This window comes from Psammomys obesus, unplaced genomic scaffold (genome assembly GCF_907164565.1).
Source record: "Psammomys obesus unplaced genomic scaffold, mPsaObe1.curated_primary_1811, whole genome shotgun sequence".
NCBI classification, from domain to species: Eukaryota; Metazoa; Chordata; class Mammalia; order Rodentia; family Muridae; genus Psammomys; species Psammomys obesus.
The window spans coordinates 30730145-30741322 of record NW_026587216.1 but is presented as its reverse complement, the minus strand read 5'-3'; the positions used below and the strand labels follow the sequence as shown (position 1 = coordinate 30741322).

General features: G+C 41.9%; 1 pseudogene; it reads right to left on the bottom strand.

Moving 5' to 3' along the window:
* Window positions 1-4603: 4603 nt before the first annotated feature.
* Window positions 4604-5634, bottom strand: LOC129673707 (ATPase Get3-like; annotated as a pseudogene).
* Between the last annotated feature and the right edge of the window lie 5544 nt (window positions 5635-11178).

The following is an 11178-nucleotide window of genomic DNA, read 5'->3' as shown; positions in this document are numbered from 1 at the left end:
TTGAATCTACTCCCTTTCTGTCTCTTATTAGAACAGAGCAAGCTTCTAAGAGATAACAACTAAATATAACAAAATAAAATATAATAAGATAAAATAAAAACCATCACATCAAAGTTGGACAAGGAAAACTAATTGAAGGACAAGGTCCCCAAGAGAAGACACAAGAATCAGAGTCTCACTTGTTCATAGAGTTCTACAAAATATTAAATTAAAAGCTATATAAAGAAGAGGATCCATGCTGTTTTTGTGCTTGTTGCTTCAGTCTCTGTAAGTACATATGAGCCTTTGCTGATGTTAATTTAGAGGGCTTTTTAATCCTGGTATCTTCTCTCTCCTGTGGCTTTTATACTTTTTCTACCTACTGGTCTCCAGATACACTGTCCTCTGAGTGGGAGGGAGTTGAAGCTCATATCTTATTTAGAGCTGTGTAATCCAAGGTTTTACTCTCTGCCTATTGTCTGGTTGTGAATCTCTGTATTTGTTCCCATCTATTGCAAATGGAAGTTTCTTTGATCCAAGGATATAGCATAATATCAGCAGAAGTCATCTTATTGTTACTTTCGTTTTCAAAGACAAGCAGTATTTGGTTTTGCCCTAGGTATCTATCTGGTCTCTTCAGTCTCTGGTTCTGATGTTGGGTATGGGATCCATCTGGAGGAAAGGCACTGCAGCCAAATCAGATGTTGATTGGTTACTCCGGGAAAGTTTAGTATCGCTTTTGTCCTAGTGTATATTGCAAGCAACAGAGTATAGATCCAAGCTAAATTAGTGCTTATGTTCTGTTTTTGGTACCCTCCAGAGTACCTTGCCCTGCCAAAGGCACTAGTACACAGGAGAGAAGACTGTATGGAAGCACCAGACCTCCCTCTCTGTGTTCAATGAGTTGTGTGGGAGTTGTCTTCAGAAATCGGACTTCGCTTTCTGTGAAGCAACCTATTATTTTGGCAACAGCCTGGGTTGTTTGGGGGATTTGCACAAAATCCCTTTGGCCAACAACTCAATTAGAAGCAACTCACCACCCTCAAATGTCCCTCAATTGTATCTGATTATTCCTGCATACCGTCCCTCACCCCTATCTCCCTTCTCTCTCCCCTGCCTGAGCCTCCTGTTTCTATTCTCTCCCCATGACCCTGACCACCCATAAAATCTGTTCTACTTACTCCTCTCAGGTAGTTCCATGTGCCTCCCCTAGTTCACTAGTTAGGCCCTAACCTGTCTTTGTAGGTTGCTTAGCATTTATTTAATGACTAATATCCACATATTAGCAAATGCATATCACATTTATCTTTCTTGGTTTGTGTGACCTTACTCAGGATGAATTTTTTTTCTAGTGCCATCCATTTGCCTGCAAATTTATGATGTCATTTTATTACAAATGAGTAATACTCCATTGCATAAACATACCAAATTCTCTCTATCCATTTTTCTGTTGAGAGACATCTAGATTGTTTCCAGTTTCTAGAGCAGCAGTGAATGTCGTTGAACAATTGATCCTGTGATAGGATAAACTGTCCATTGTATATATTCCCAAGAGTAGTATATTTGGATCTTGAGGTAGATTAATTCCCAACTTTATGAGGAACCACCACCATACTGATTTCTATAGTAGCTGTACAAAATGTGAACTCCTACCAGCAATGGATGAACATTTCCCCTTTCCACATTTTTGCCAGCATAAAATGTCACAGTCTTATTGTTCTTAGATATTTAGAGAGTATGTATAATATGGAATCTTAAAGTAGTTTTTATTTGCATTTCCCTGATGGTTAAGATTATTGAACATTACCTAACTGTTTCTCAGACATTTGAGTTTCCTCTATTGAGGATTCTCTTTTTAGATATGTACCCAATTTGTAAATTCACTACGTTGGTTCTTTTAATATCTACTTTCTTGAAGTCTGTATATATTTTTGGTATTGTCCCTCTATCAGATGTGGACTTGGTTAAAAACCTCTTCCCATTCTGTAGGTTGCTTCTGTCTGAATGACAATGTCCTCTGCCTTATAGAAACTTTTCCTTGTCATGAGCTCTTATTTATTAATTGTTGATCTTCGTGTTTGTGATAATGGCGTTCTGTTCAGAAAGTCTTCCCCTGTGCCAATGATTGAAGCATATTTCCTACTTTCTCTTCTACCAGGTTCAATGTATGATTTTTTTCTTTCATTTTTTTAAACCTTTTGTTGATTCTTTGTGAGTTGACTTTATGTACCCCAGTGCCACTCATCTCTGTGTCTCCTTGTTAGCCATCCTCTGCCTTTGCAACCTACCCCCCAAAAGAAAATAAAAATCACACAAGCAATAAAAAAAAAAAAGACAAAACAAAACAAAGCATAGAAAATCTTGTCTTGGAGCTCTAGTGTGTCACAGTGTGTCCCACAATATGTTGTCTGCCCACACTTCTTTCCTTCAAAAGTTCATTGGTATGAATCATTGGTCTGTCTTGAGATCTCTGGCTTTTGTCACACTGTCAGAATTTGATCTTCACCGGGACTCTTCCTGGTTATCCAGTTGCTGCCTCTTGTCACAGATATTCTTCAGCATTGGACAAGCAGGACTGGCCCTTTCACATGTTCCACCAGTTGACAAATCTGGGTCTGGGTGGTAGCTGAGCTCATCAGCCTGCTGGCTCTCCTGGGTACAACCACACCACCAGGACAGGCTCTCCAGCACTGCTCTGGATGGGCCACCCAATACCACCATCAGCAGGAGGCAAGGTCAGTTCTCCTGTTCTCATGGCCCAGGGGCTGGCTAACCTGCACACATACCTCCAGCGATTGTGCTGCCCAGTCAAGGCTCAGGCCCAGTCAGGCCTCAATCTATCATGTGCTCCAGTTGGCTCGCCTGTGGCTTTTTACCAGGGACAGCTCCACTCTGTTGCCCCAGCAAGGTACAAAGCCTGCACTCCTGTGACAGATGGGGAGGGGCAACTCTCCTGCACTGAACTGACTCCAGGGCCAGTTCCCCAACACACACCACCAGCTGCCTCAGATAGTAAGGGGTGAAGGGGAAGCAGAGGGCAACACCCCCATTCCAGGCCACCTCATGGCAGAGGGGTGGGGGAGGCAATACTCCTAGGGCCATGCTCTCAGGGCTGGCAATCCTGTGACCTCCCCACCAGGGCCAGCTCTGCTCTGCTGTACAGATGCAGGGCTTGCTCTAGCAATTCTGTCACTTGTGAGAGATGGGGTCAGCTTTCCACAGTGCTGCAGCCAGTGAGGGGCAGGTTCAGTTCTGCACAGACCCCAGGTGACTGCCGAGCTCAAGACAACCCCACGGTCTCTAGTGGCAATGTGAGCCATGGCCATCAACACCAATCCCTGAACGTGGACCCAGACATGGCCATTCACTGCAGCATGGGCTGGGACTCCACCATGGCCTTAGGTGTTGGGACTGAGTCCTCATCATTCTCACTTCATCGGTGTCATGTCTTTTCATAATGCTCAAATTATTCCACTTCTCAATTTCTCCCCTCTGTCCACCACATGCTTGCACATTAAAGTAGCTCTTGCTGCAGACAGGCCACAAGCTGGCAAGCCTCTCAGTGACCTCCTCTGCTGACCAGCGCTGTGTGGCACGTTAGCAAACAGGTCTCTGTGTACCTGTTTTATTGTTTATTTATTGTTTTTATATCTTTGAGCCATTTGGAGTTGAGCTTTGTATGGGTTGATAATTATGTGTCTATTTACATTTTTCTAGATGGAGACATCCACTTTGAACATCACAGTTTGTTATATGCTATCTTTTATAGAGTGGGTATTTTGGGCTTCTTCTTTTAAAACCAAGTGTCCATATGTTTGTTAATTAATGGCTGGGTCTTCAATTTGATGCCATTGATCAACATGTCTGTTTTATGCCAATGCCATGCTGTTTTATTACTATGGATTTGTAGTAAACCTGCAATTGGGAATGGTGAGACCTCAAGAAGTTCTTTTATTGTTCCGGATTTTGTTTTTGTTTTTGTTTTTCTGGTTTGTTATGTTTTGTTTTCCACATGAATCTGAGAATTATCCTTTGAAGTTCTGTGAAGAATTGCACTGTCATTTTTATGGAGACTGCACTAAATGTGTAAATTGCTTTTGAGGTAATGCCCATTTTAACCATGCTAATTTTGCCAATCCATGAGTTTGGGGATATTTCCACCTTTTGATGCCTTCTTCAATTTCTTTCTTTAAAGACTTGAAGTTTTTATCATACAAGTCTTCTCTAGTTTGGTTAGTGTTCTTCCAAAGTATTTTGTATAATTTGAAGCTAAAAGACATTGTTTCCCTGATTTCTTTCTCAGTCCATTTATTATTTTTATATGGGAGGGCTACTGAGTTATGTGAGTAAACTTTGTATACAGCTACGTTGCTGAAAGTGTTTATCAACTGAAGGTGTTCCCTGGTGACATTCTTAGGGTTACTTTTGTTGTTATTGTTTAAGATTGTTTTATTGAGTGCGAGGCAGGGAGAGGTAGGGGCATTGTAGCCTCTTCAGGCCCCACCAGGGGGAACAGACCTCCCTTCCCACCCAAATGGCTCCCCTGTACTATGGGGGACTTTGTGCAAACTCTGCCCCATGGGAAAGGGGAAAATGTGAGGTGGCAGCAGTAAGGATGGTGGTGCTACTGGGTGCTGGGGGGCTTGTAGGGCTCCAGGAGGAGGGCAGAGAAGGTGTTGACTTTTCAACACCCAAAACTCGTGGGGTAACAATGGCAGCTTTACAATGTGAGAGTCTTCATACAGGTCTTCCAGATGTCCAGGTATTGTGTCGAGACTCACACACCTTGCCGGGTTTTTCAGGGTTAGGGAAGACAAGCTGGTTGGCAATGATGTTGTGGGTGTCCATTTTGCGCTTGGCCAGCTCCTGGATAAGTTGCTCTGTCTCATAAAAGGACAAGAATCCCGCGGTGCACACACAGATGTTGGCCTTCTCTTCAGGGTTCTTGAATTTCTCACTAACAGATCGGATGACAGGCAACGTCTCTTCCAGTTTGGAGGCTAGCTGGTCAGCATTCATGTCCCCCAGGCCCAGCTTGTTTCACATCTGGGAGGTGAAGGAGCTGATCTGGTTGTTGATCCGCATGAGGCAGCTCAGGCCCCGCTTCACAATGGTAGGGAAGTTCAGGAGCCTGAGTGTGTGGCTGGTGGGTGCTGTGTCAAGCATGACCACCGAGAAGCTCGTGCATTTCACCAGCCTCATGACCTCGACGTAGCTCCTGACATCATCGATGCCGAGCAACGTGCTCATGGCCTTCTGCATCATCTTCTTGCCCATGCTCAGCATGTTGTCTTCCTCAAAGAAGTCGTCAGGGAGTTCCGCCACGCCCAGGCTCGGGTCTACCTCCATAGCAAAGGCTGTCATAGCCTTTGACGTTGGTAGGCACCTTGGAGAACTTCTGATCAAATGCATCTGAGATGCTGTGAGCTGAGTCTGTGGAAATGATTAGAACATTCTCACGTTCCGTAGACAGCTGGACCGCAGGGTGGCAGCTGCACGTGGTCTTACCAAGGCCACTCTTGTCCCGCATGAAGACCCGCTTAAGGCTGCGCTGCTCGATGATATCGCTAAGCGTGGGTTCCAGTGGTTCACATCAGGCACATCCTTGAACTCCTCTGCTTCAACCAGGGTTGCTTTTTTACTCCAGCATATCATCTTGCAACAAAGATACTTTGCCTTCTTTTGTTCTAATTTTTATCTCATTGATTTACCTCAGTTATCTTAAGTCTCCAGCAAAGAGGAAAATGCTTGAGCGTCTTTCTTTCATCTGTTGTATTTTGTTGGTAATGCTTGCCTCTGTAGCTTATGTTCAAATTTCTCAATCTTTATTTTATTTTTTTTTTACAAATTTTTTTTTCATTTTGAGTTTTCATTATTATTTCTATTTTCTTTTTTGGGTCTTAAACAGTTTTACTTATTTTCCTCCATTGTTTCTTTACATTTTATTGGATTTCTTTAAGGGATTTTTATTATTATTATTTATTCCTACTTTGTGTTTGTGTTTTCCCAGATTTCTTTAGGAGACTTATTGATTTACACTTTAAGAACCTTCTATCATCTTCATACATGGTGCTTTAAGAAGAGCTGTATCTTCATACAGGGTGTTTTAAGGTCTTTTCCTTAGGGTTCAGTCATGTTACAATCTTCCAGGCCTGCTGTACTAGGGTTGCTGGTCACTAGTGGAGACATATTGCCCTGGGTGATATTGACTGTATTTCCATGCTGGCATCTAGCCATCTGGAATTGGGATGATTATACGTCTAGATGATAATTTCTGGTTTTGTCTTTATTGAGTGGGTTTTTTGTTGTTGTTGTTGTTGTTTCTTGTTTTGTTTCCTCTCTTGATTTTAAGAGAGTGTTATGGTTCTGTGTTATCTGATAAAATTTTCTATGGATCTGATAGCATGCTCTGGGGATTCCAGTTAAAATACGTTTCTGGGTCTTGGTAACTGACACATAGGAATGGAGATAGACTAGGTTCTTGAAAAGATGGAGAGCAGAGTGTTCAACAAAGTTCTTCTCATTTAGTCTTCTTGGACCAAGAGTATGGAGTAAAGAGAGGTCACTCCAGAAAGCCTGCAGTAGCAATGGGGATGAGAATGGGGGATTGGATCTGTTTCCCTGGCCTGCTTATCTGCTGTGTTTGTAAAGAATGCCTGCTAGTGCTTTAGGTTCAACAATGGGATGAATTGGGAGAAGGGAGGTTGGAGATATTTATGATTCCTTGGGAATGGGGTCAAAGGTTAAAGGAAGGCTACAGCAGTTGTTCTGATACACAGCTTGGGACCAGACTGGGAGGATTTGTACTGAAGAAACAGAAGGACCTTTGAAACTCTGCAGTCAGACTAGCAGTTTCACCAGTAGGACTGGCCTTTGGCTTAGCAGAGGGTGCCTGCTAGAGAGAACTAGGGGCTGGAAAAAGCAACAAGTAGGGAGATGAAGGTTGGAAGGGGAAGAACTGTGGAATCCACAGGAGATGAGAATAGAGTTGGGAAAAAAAAAGCTGCATCAAGCTTTGTATTTGCAGAGGTAGGGATGAGCTTGGGAGGTTGGATTTGAAGAAGAAGGTGGCCTGATCAGAGGGCATGTTCACAAAGAATGCCTGCTGGTGTTAGAGGCTGGGATAATGGGATGAGTTGGGGGAAGAAAAGTTGTTGTAGGTCTTTGTAATTTGTTGGATATAATATGAGAGAGAAGAGAAAGGCTGCAGCAGTTGTTCTGCTATAGAGCTGAGGGTGAGACTGGGGAATTGGGACCAATGGAACAAAAGGAGAGGTGAAAACCAAGAGGCTCTGTTTATCTGCTTCCCTGGCAGGAGTGTTTTGTTTTGTTTTGTTTTGTTTTGTTTTGTTTTGTTTTTATTAGCAGCTGGTGTTGAGGGCTGGAAAAAAGCAACAAGTAGGGAAAAGGAGCTTACAAGGGTAAGGTCTGTGGCATCCAAAGGAGATGGGAGCCTGTGGGCAGACAAGGCTGCACCAGGCGTTCTGTTGCAGAGCTCGGGTGAGACTGAGTCATTGGATCTAGAGGAAAAGAGAAAAAAAGATATAGATACGCAGTCAGTCTCTTATTCCCCGACGGAAACAATATGTTCTCGGTTCAGCACTCAAGAGGACTCCATTTTACAATCTAGTGATCAGCACCGAAAGTTTATTCACAGGTTAATGAACACATCCATTGGTTAATCCTTCACATAACTTTACAGTTTTACAAGTACAAACAAAGTACCTGTTTTAGTCTTTGCTTGCTGTAATAGAGGGTGAGAAATTGCAAATAGAAGTTTAATTTGGCACACAGTTTTGGAACCCCAAAAGCCTGGCACAGAAAACATCAACTGCAGCTTCTTGTTCCCTGATGTTCACATCCTGATCCTGGTCCCTTTTAGAGACCTCTAAAAAAAAAAAAAAAATCCCTAACCTCAGTATCTTTTTCAAGCCATTGCTTGATGGAGCTTCTAAGAGGACAACTCTGGTAGCTCCTGTCTGCGAGTATATCAGAGTATCCTTAATAGTGATAGGGCCTGACTCTCATGGTTGGGCCTGGCATTGGTTGGACCTTCCTTCAGTCTCTGTTCTACCTGTTTTATCTTTGTCCTCGAAGGTCTTGTAGATAGTGTAAGTTTTGCATTGAGGTTTTTGCGGGTGGGCTGGTGATCTCAATCCACCAGGGGTCTTGTCTAAATAAAGGGTGCCCTCTAAATAAAAGGTTTCCATGGCCCTTGCTACTAGGAGCCTCACCTAGAATCTCCTCACATATTCCCAGAGGCCCATTCTGACTTAGGTCTGCAGCTGTTGCAGTGATGTCCTCCCCCCCACATCATACTGAGACTCACACTCAAACATTGAGGGAAGCACAGGGAGTCTACTGGGAAAGAGGGGGGATGGATAAATGGACCTAGAGGTGACAAAAGCTCCACAAGAAGACCATCAGAGCCAGTCAACCAGGGCCCAGAGGGGCCTATGGAGTCTGAAGCACCAACCAAGGACAATGCATGGTCTGGACCTAGGTCCTCTACTAATAAGTAGCGGATGGGAATCTTAGGCTTCGTGTCAGCCTACTAGTTAGGGGCATGGAGGATATCTCTGACATGGACTATATTGCCTGCTTTTTGATGACTTCCTCCTGATGGGATTGCCCTACCAAGCCACAGGGAAGGAAAATGACCTCAGTCATCATGTGAATTGATGAGCTGAGGTGTTTATGTAGTGGGGGGGGGGTCTCTCCTATTTTGAGGAATAGGGGAAGGAAATGAGGAAGGAAAGGTGGGACTGAGATAAGACAAAAAATATAAATTGATTAATTAATTTAAAAAGAGAGAAAAAGAACTCCTTAACCCCTCCTCCTGTGCTGCAAACAGTAAATGCACAGAGATTCTGAGATGTTGTAAAGGTAGCACATCGCCATCAGTTCATAAAAATTATTCAACACCAGATTTTCTTTACATGTGTTTATCCTTTCTTCATTCTCTCTTTAGTCATTTCAGGACCAAGCCATGCTAAAGGAGGCACAACGTCGCCTATCTCCTCTATCATCAGCATTGCTACAAAACCTGAAAAACACATAGAAAGTACAAAAAAAAAAAAAGCCTTCATACTCTTCATACTACTACTGCTAATTGCATGCTCTCAACAAGCACCTCTAACTCAAGAAATAGTTTCTATGTGAATTAGACATGCTGACTCTTATCAAGACTGCCATCCTTTCACTGTTTAAAGGAAAGCCTCCTGTGAGATATTCGTTGTATGTGTGTTTCATTCACTGCGTGTGGGATCAGGTTTGGTTTTGCCATGTTCCAAGGCTTTCTTAGGCTCAGAATATCTTCAGTACAGAAACTTTCTGCGTCACCATTTCAAGAAAACCCCGGTTGTGTCTATCTAAAGAATCATTGCTTTTCCTAGGCACAAAGGAAACAATGTCCTGTAAAATGATTAGTAATGTGGATATAAATATATAAAATTGGTATGGAGGCAGTTTATCTTGAGCCAGCTAGTTACCCAAATGACAACACAGGGAGGCTATGATTTATTTATACTTTAAGAGCACAATAACTGGGGATTATAAATCTGTTCTATCCCTCCATTGCTTATTTAGCTTCCTCCCAGGCAAAATGCTCATAATAATTGCTTGCTGGAGGTATTTTATGAATCTCTAGCTTCAGATATGCCTTTCTCATCCAAATTAAGCAAAAGTGGATTTCACCATAGAGGAATAATCACAGAGTCAACTGCAGATACTGCCGCTGTCCACACTAACATTTTTCTGGTAAGACAGTCAAAAAAGATATCTGAAGATATTCTCTTGTTTTTTATTTTTGTTTTTGTTTTGTTGTTATCATTGTCAGATGCAAAGTCACAAGGAATTTCCCTGTGATATCTGAGTGTTGGGAAACCAGCATCTGCATGCATACCACTTGAAATATTCAATTAATTTTTTATACTAAATGTGCATAGAGCCTAGCTTCACCCTTTTCTGTGATGACACACAGGATTCTTAACACCATTTGTTTAAAAGGCTATTTTTCCACATTACATGCTCTAGGTAGAAAAAAAATACAAGGAGGACAGTGATTGATTCACTGAGAGACCAGAAATATTTATTTTGATGGCCAGTTGAGTTTTATGAGTACCAAGACCATTAACTACTTCCTATACAGAACCTCAACATTTGAGTATTTTTTAAAACATGTGACAGTGTTCATCTTTCCTTTATCTTCAATAAAGCTGCAAACTAAATAGTTCACACCTCATCTGCTGTTTTCATCAAAACTCCAAAGCATAGAATTTCTATGGTAGTATGCCAAGACATGTGTAACTATTTAGAAAAAATATTCTGTTTACGTTTCAAATTTGAGGATATAGCTGACCAAAACCACATGTTTTGGAAGTGAGAAACCTGATTCCAACTAACAAATTTTTAATGTCATCATTAAAAGTGAATTAAAATAGGTATGAATTATTTTAAAAATGTGACAAGCAAAGTAATTTGAATAGAGAATTTGGTCAGACACTTTTAAGAGAAATGGCCCCATGTAAACTAGAATTTAATTATCTTAATAGTGCCGATATTTCAAATTATGTAACATGTCAACAAAATGTGTTTGCAAATAATGATGCACAAATATTCTTCCAGTTACTAGAGTCTTCCCCTTCACACTTGGATTAGTTTCCAGAAGCTACTACCATGTTTTTACCTCTGTTTAGTGAGCTTTTCAATGTTGTTGGAGTTTTCAGAATACCAATCATCCTACTGCTCCAGTCATGGCCAAGAGACTCAACGGTCTATTTAAATGAAGCTAAAGACACAGAAGGGATATTAATGGCGATAGGTTATGTTTACAACAGGTTGGTGTCTGAAAGTGACCTGATATGTGGGGGAAAGCTCTTGGAAGGAACATGTTTTAATGTGCTCTATTTTCTTTCACCCTACCAAGTTCAGCCTGTGAAGAACTTCTTTTGAGCCAAAGCAACCACTGCAGATTGGATTAAGAACTTTCTCTGGTCTGGAGATATGGCTTAGCAGTTAAGTGGACTGTCTGTTCTTCCAGAGGTCCTGCTTTCTATTGCCAGCAACTACATGGTGGTTCACAACCATCTATACTAGCATCTGATGCCCTCTTTTGGCCTGCAGCTGTACATGCAGCTAGAGCACTCAAATAAATCTTAAAAAATAATTTTCTCTGTGACAAAGGCCACTATCCAGTTG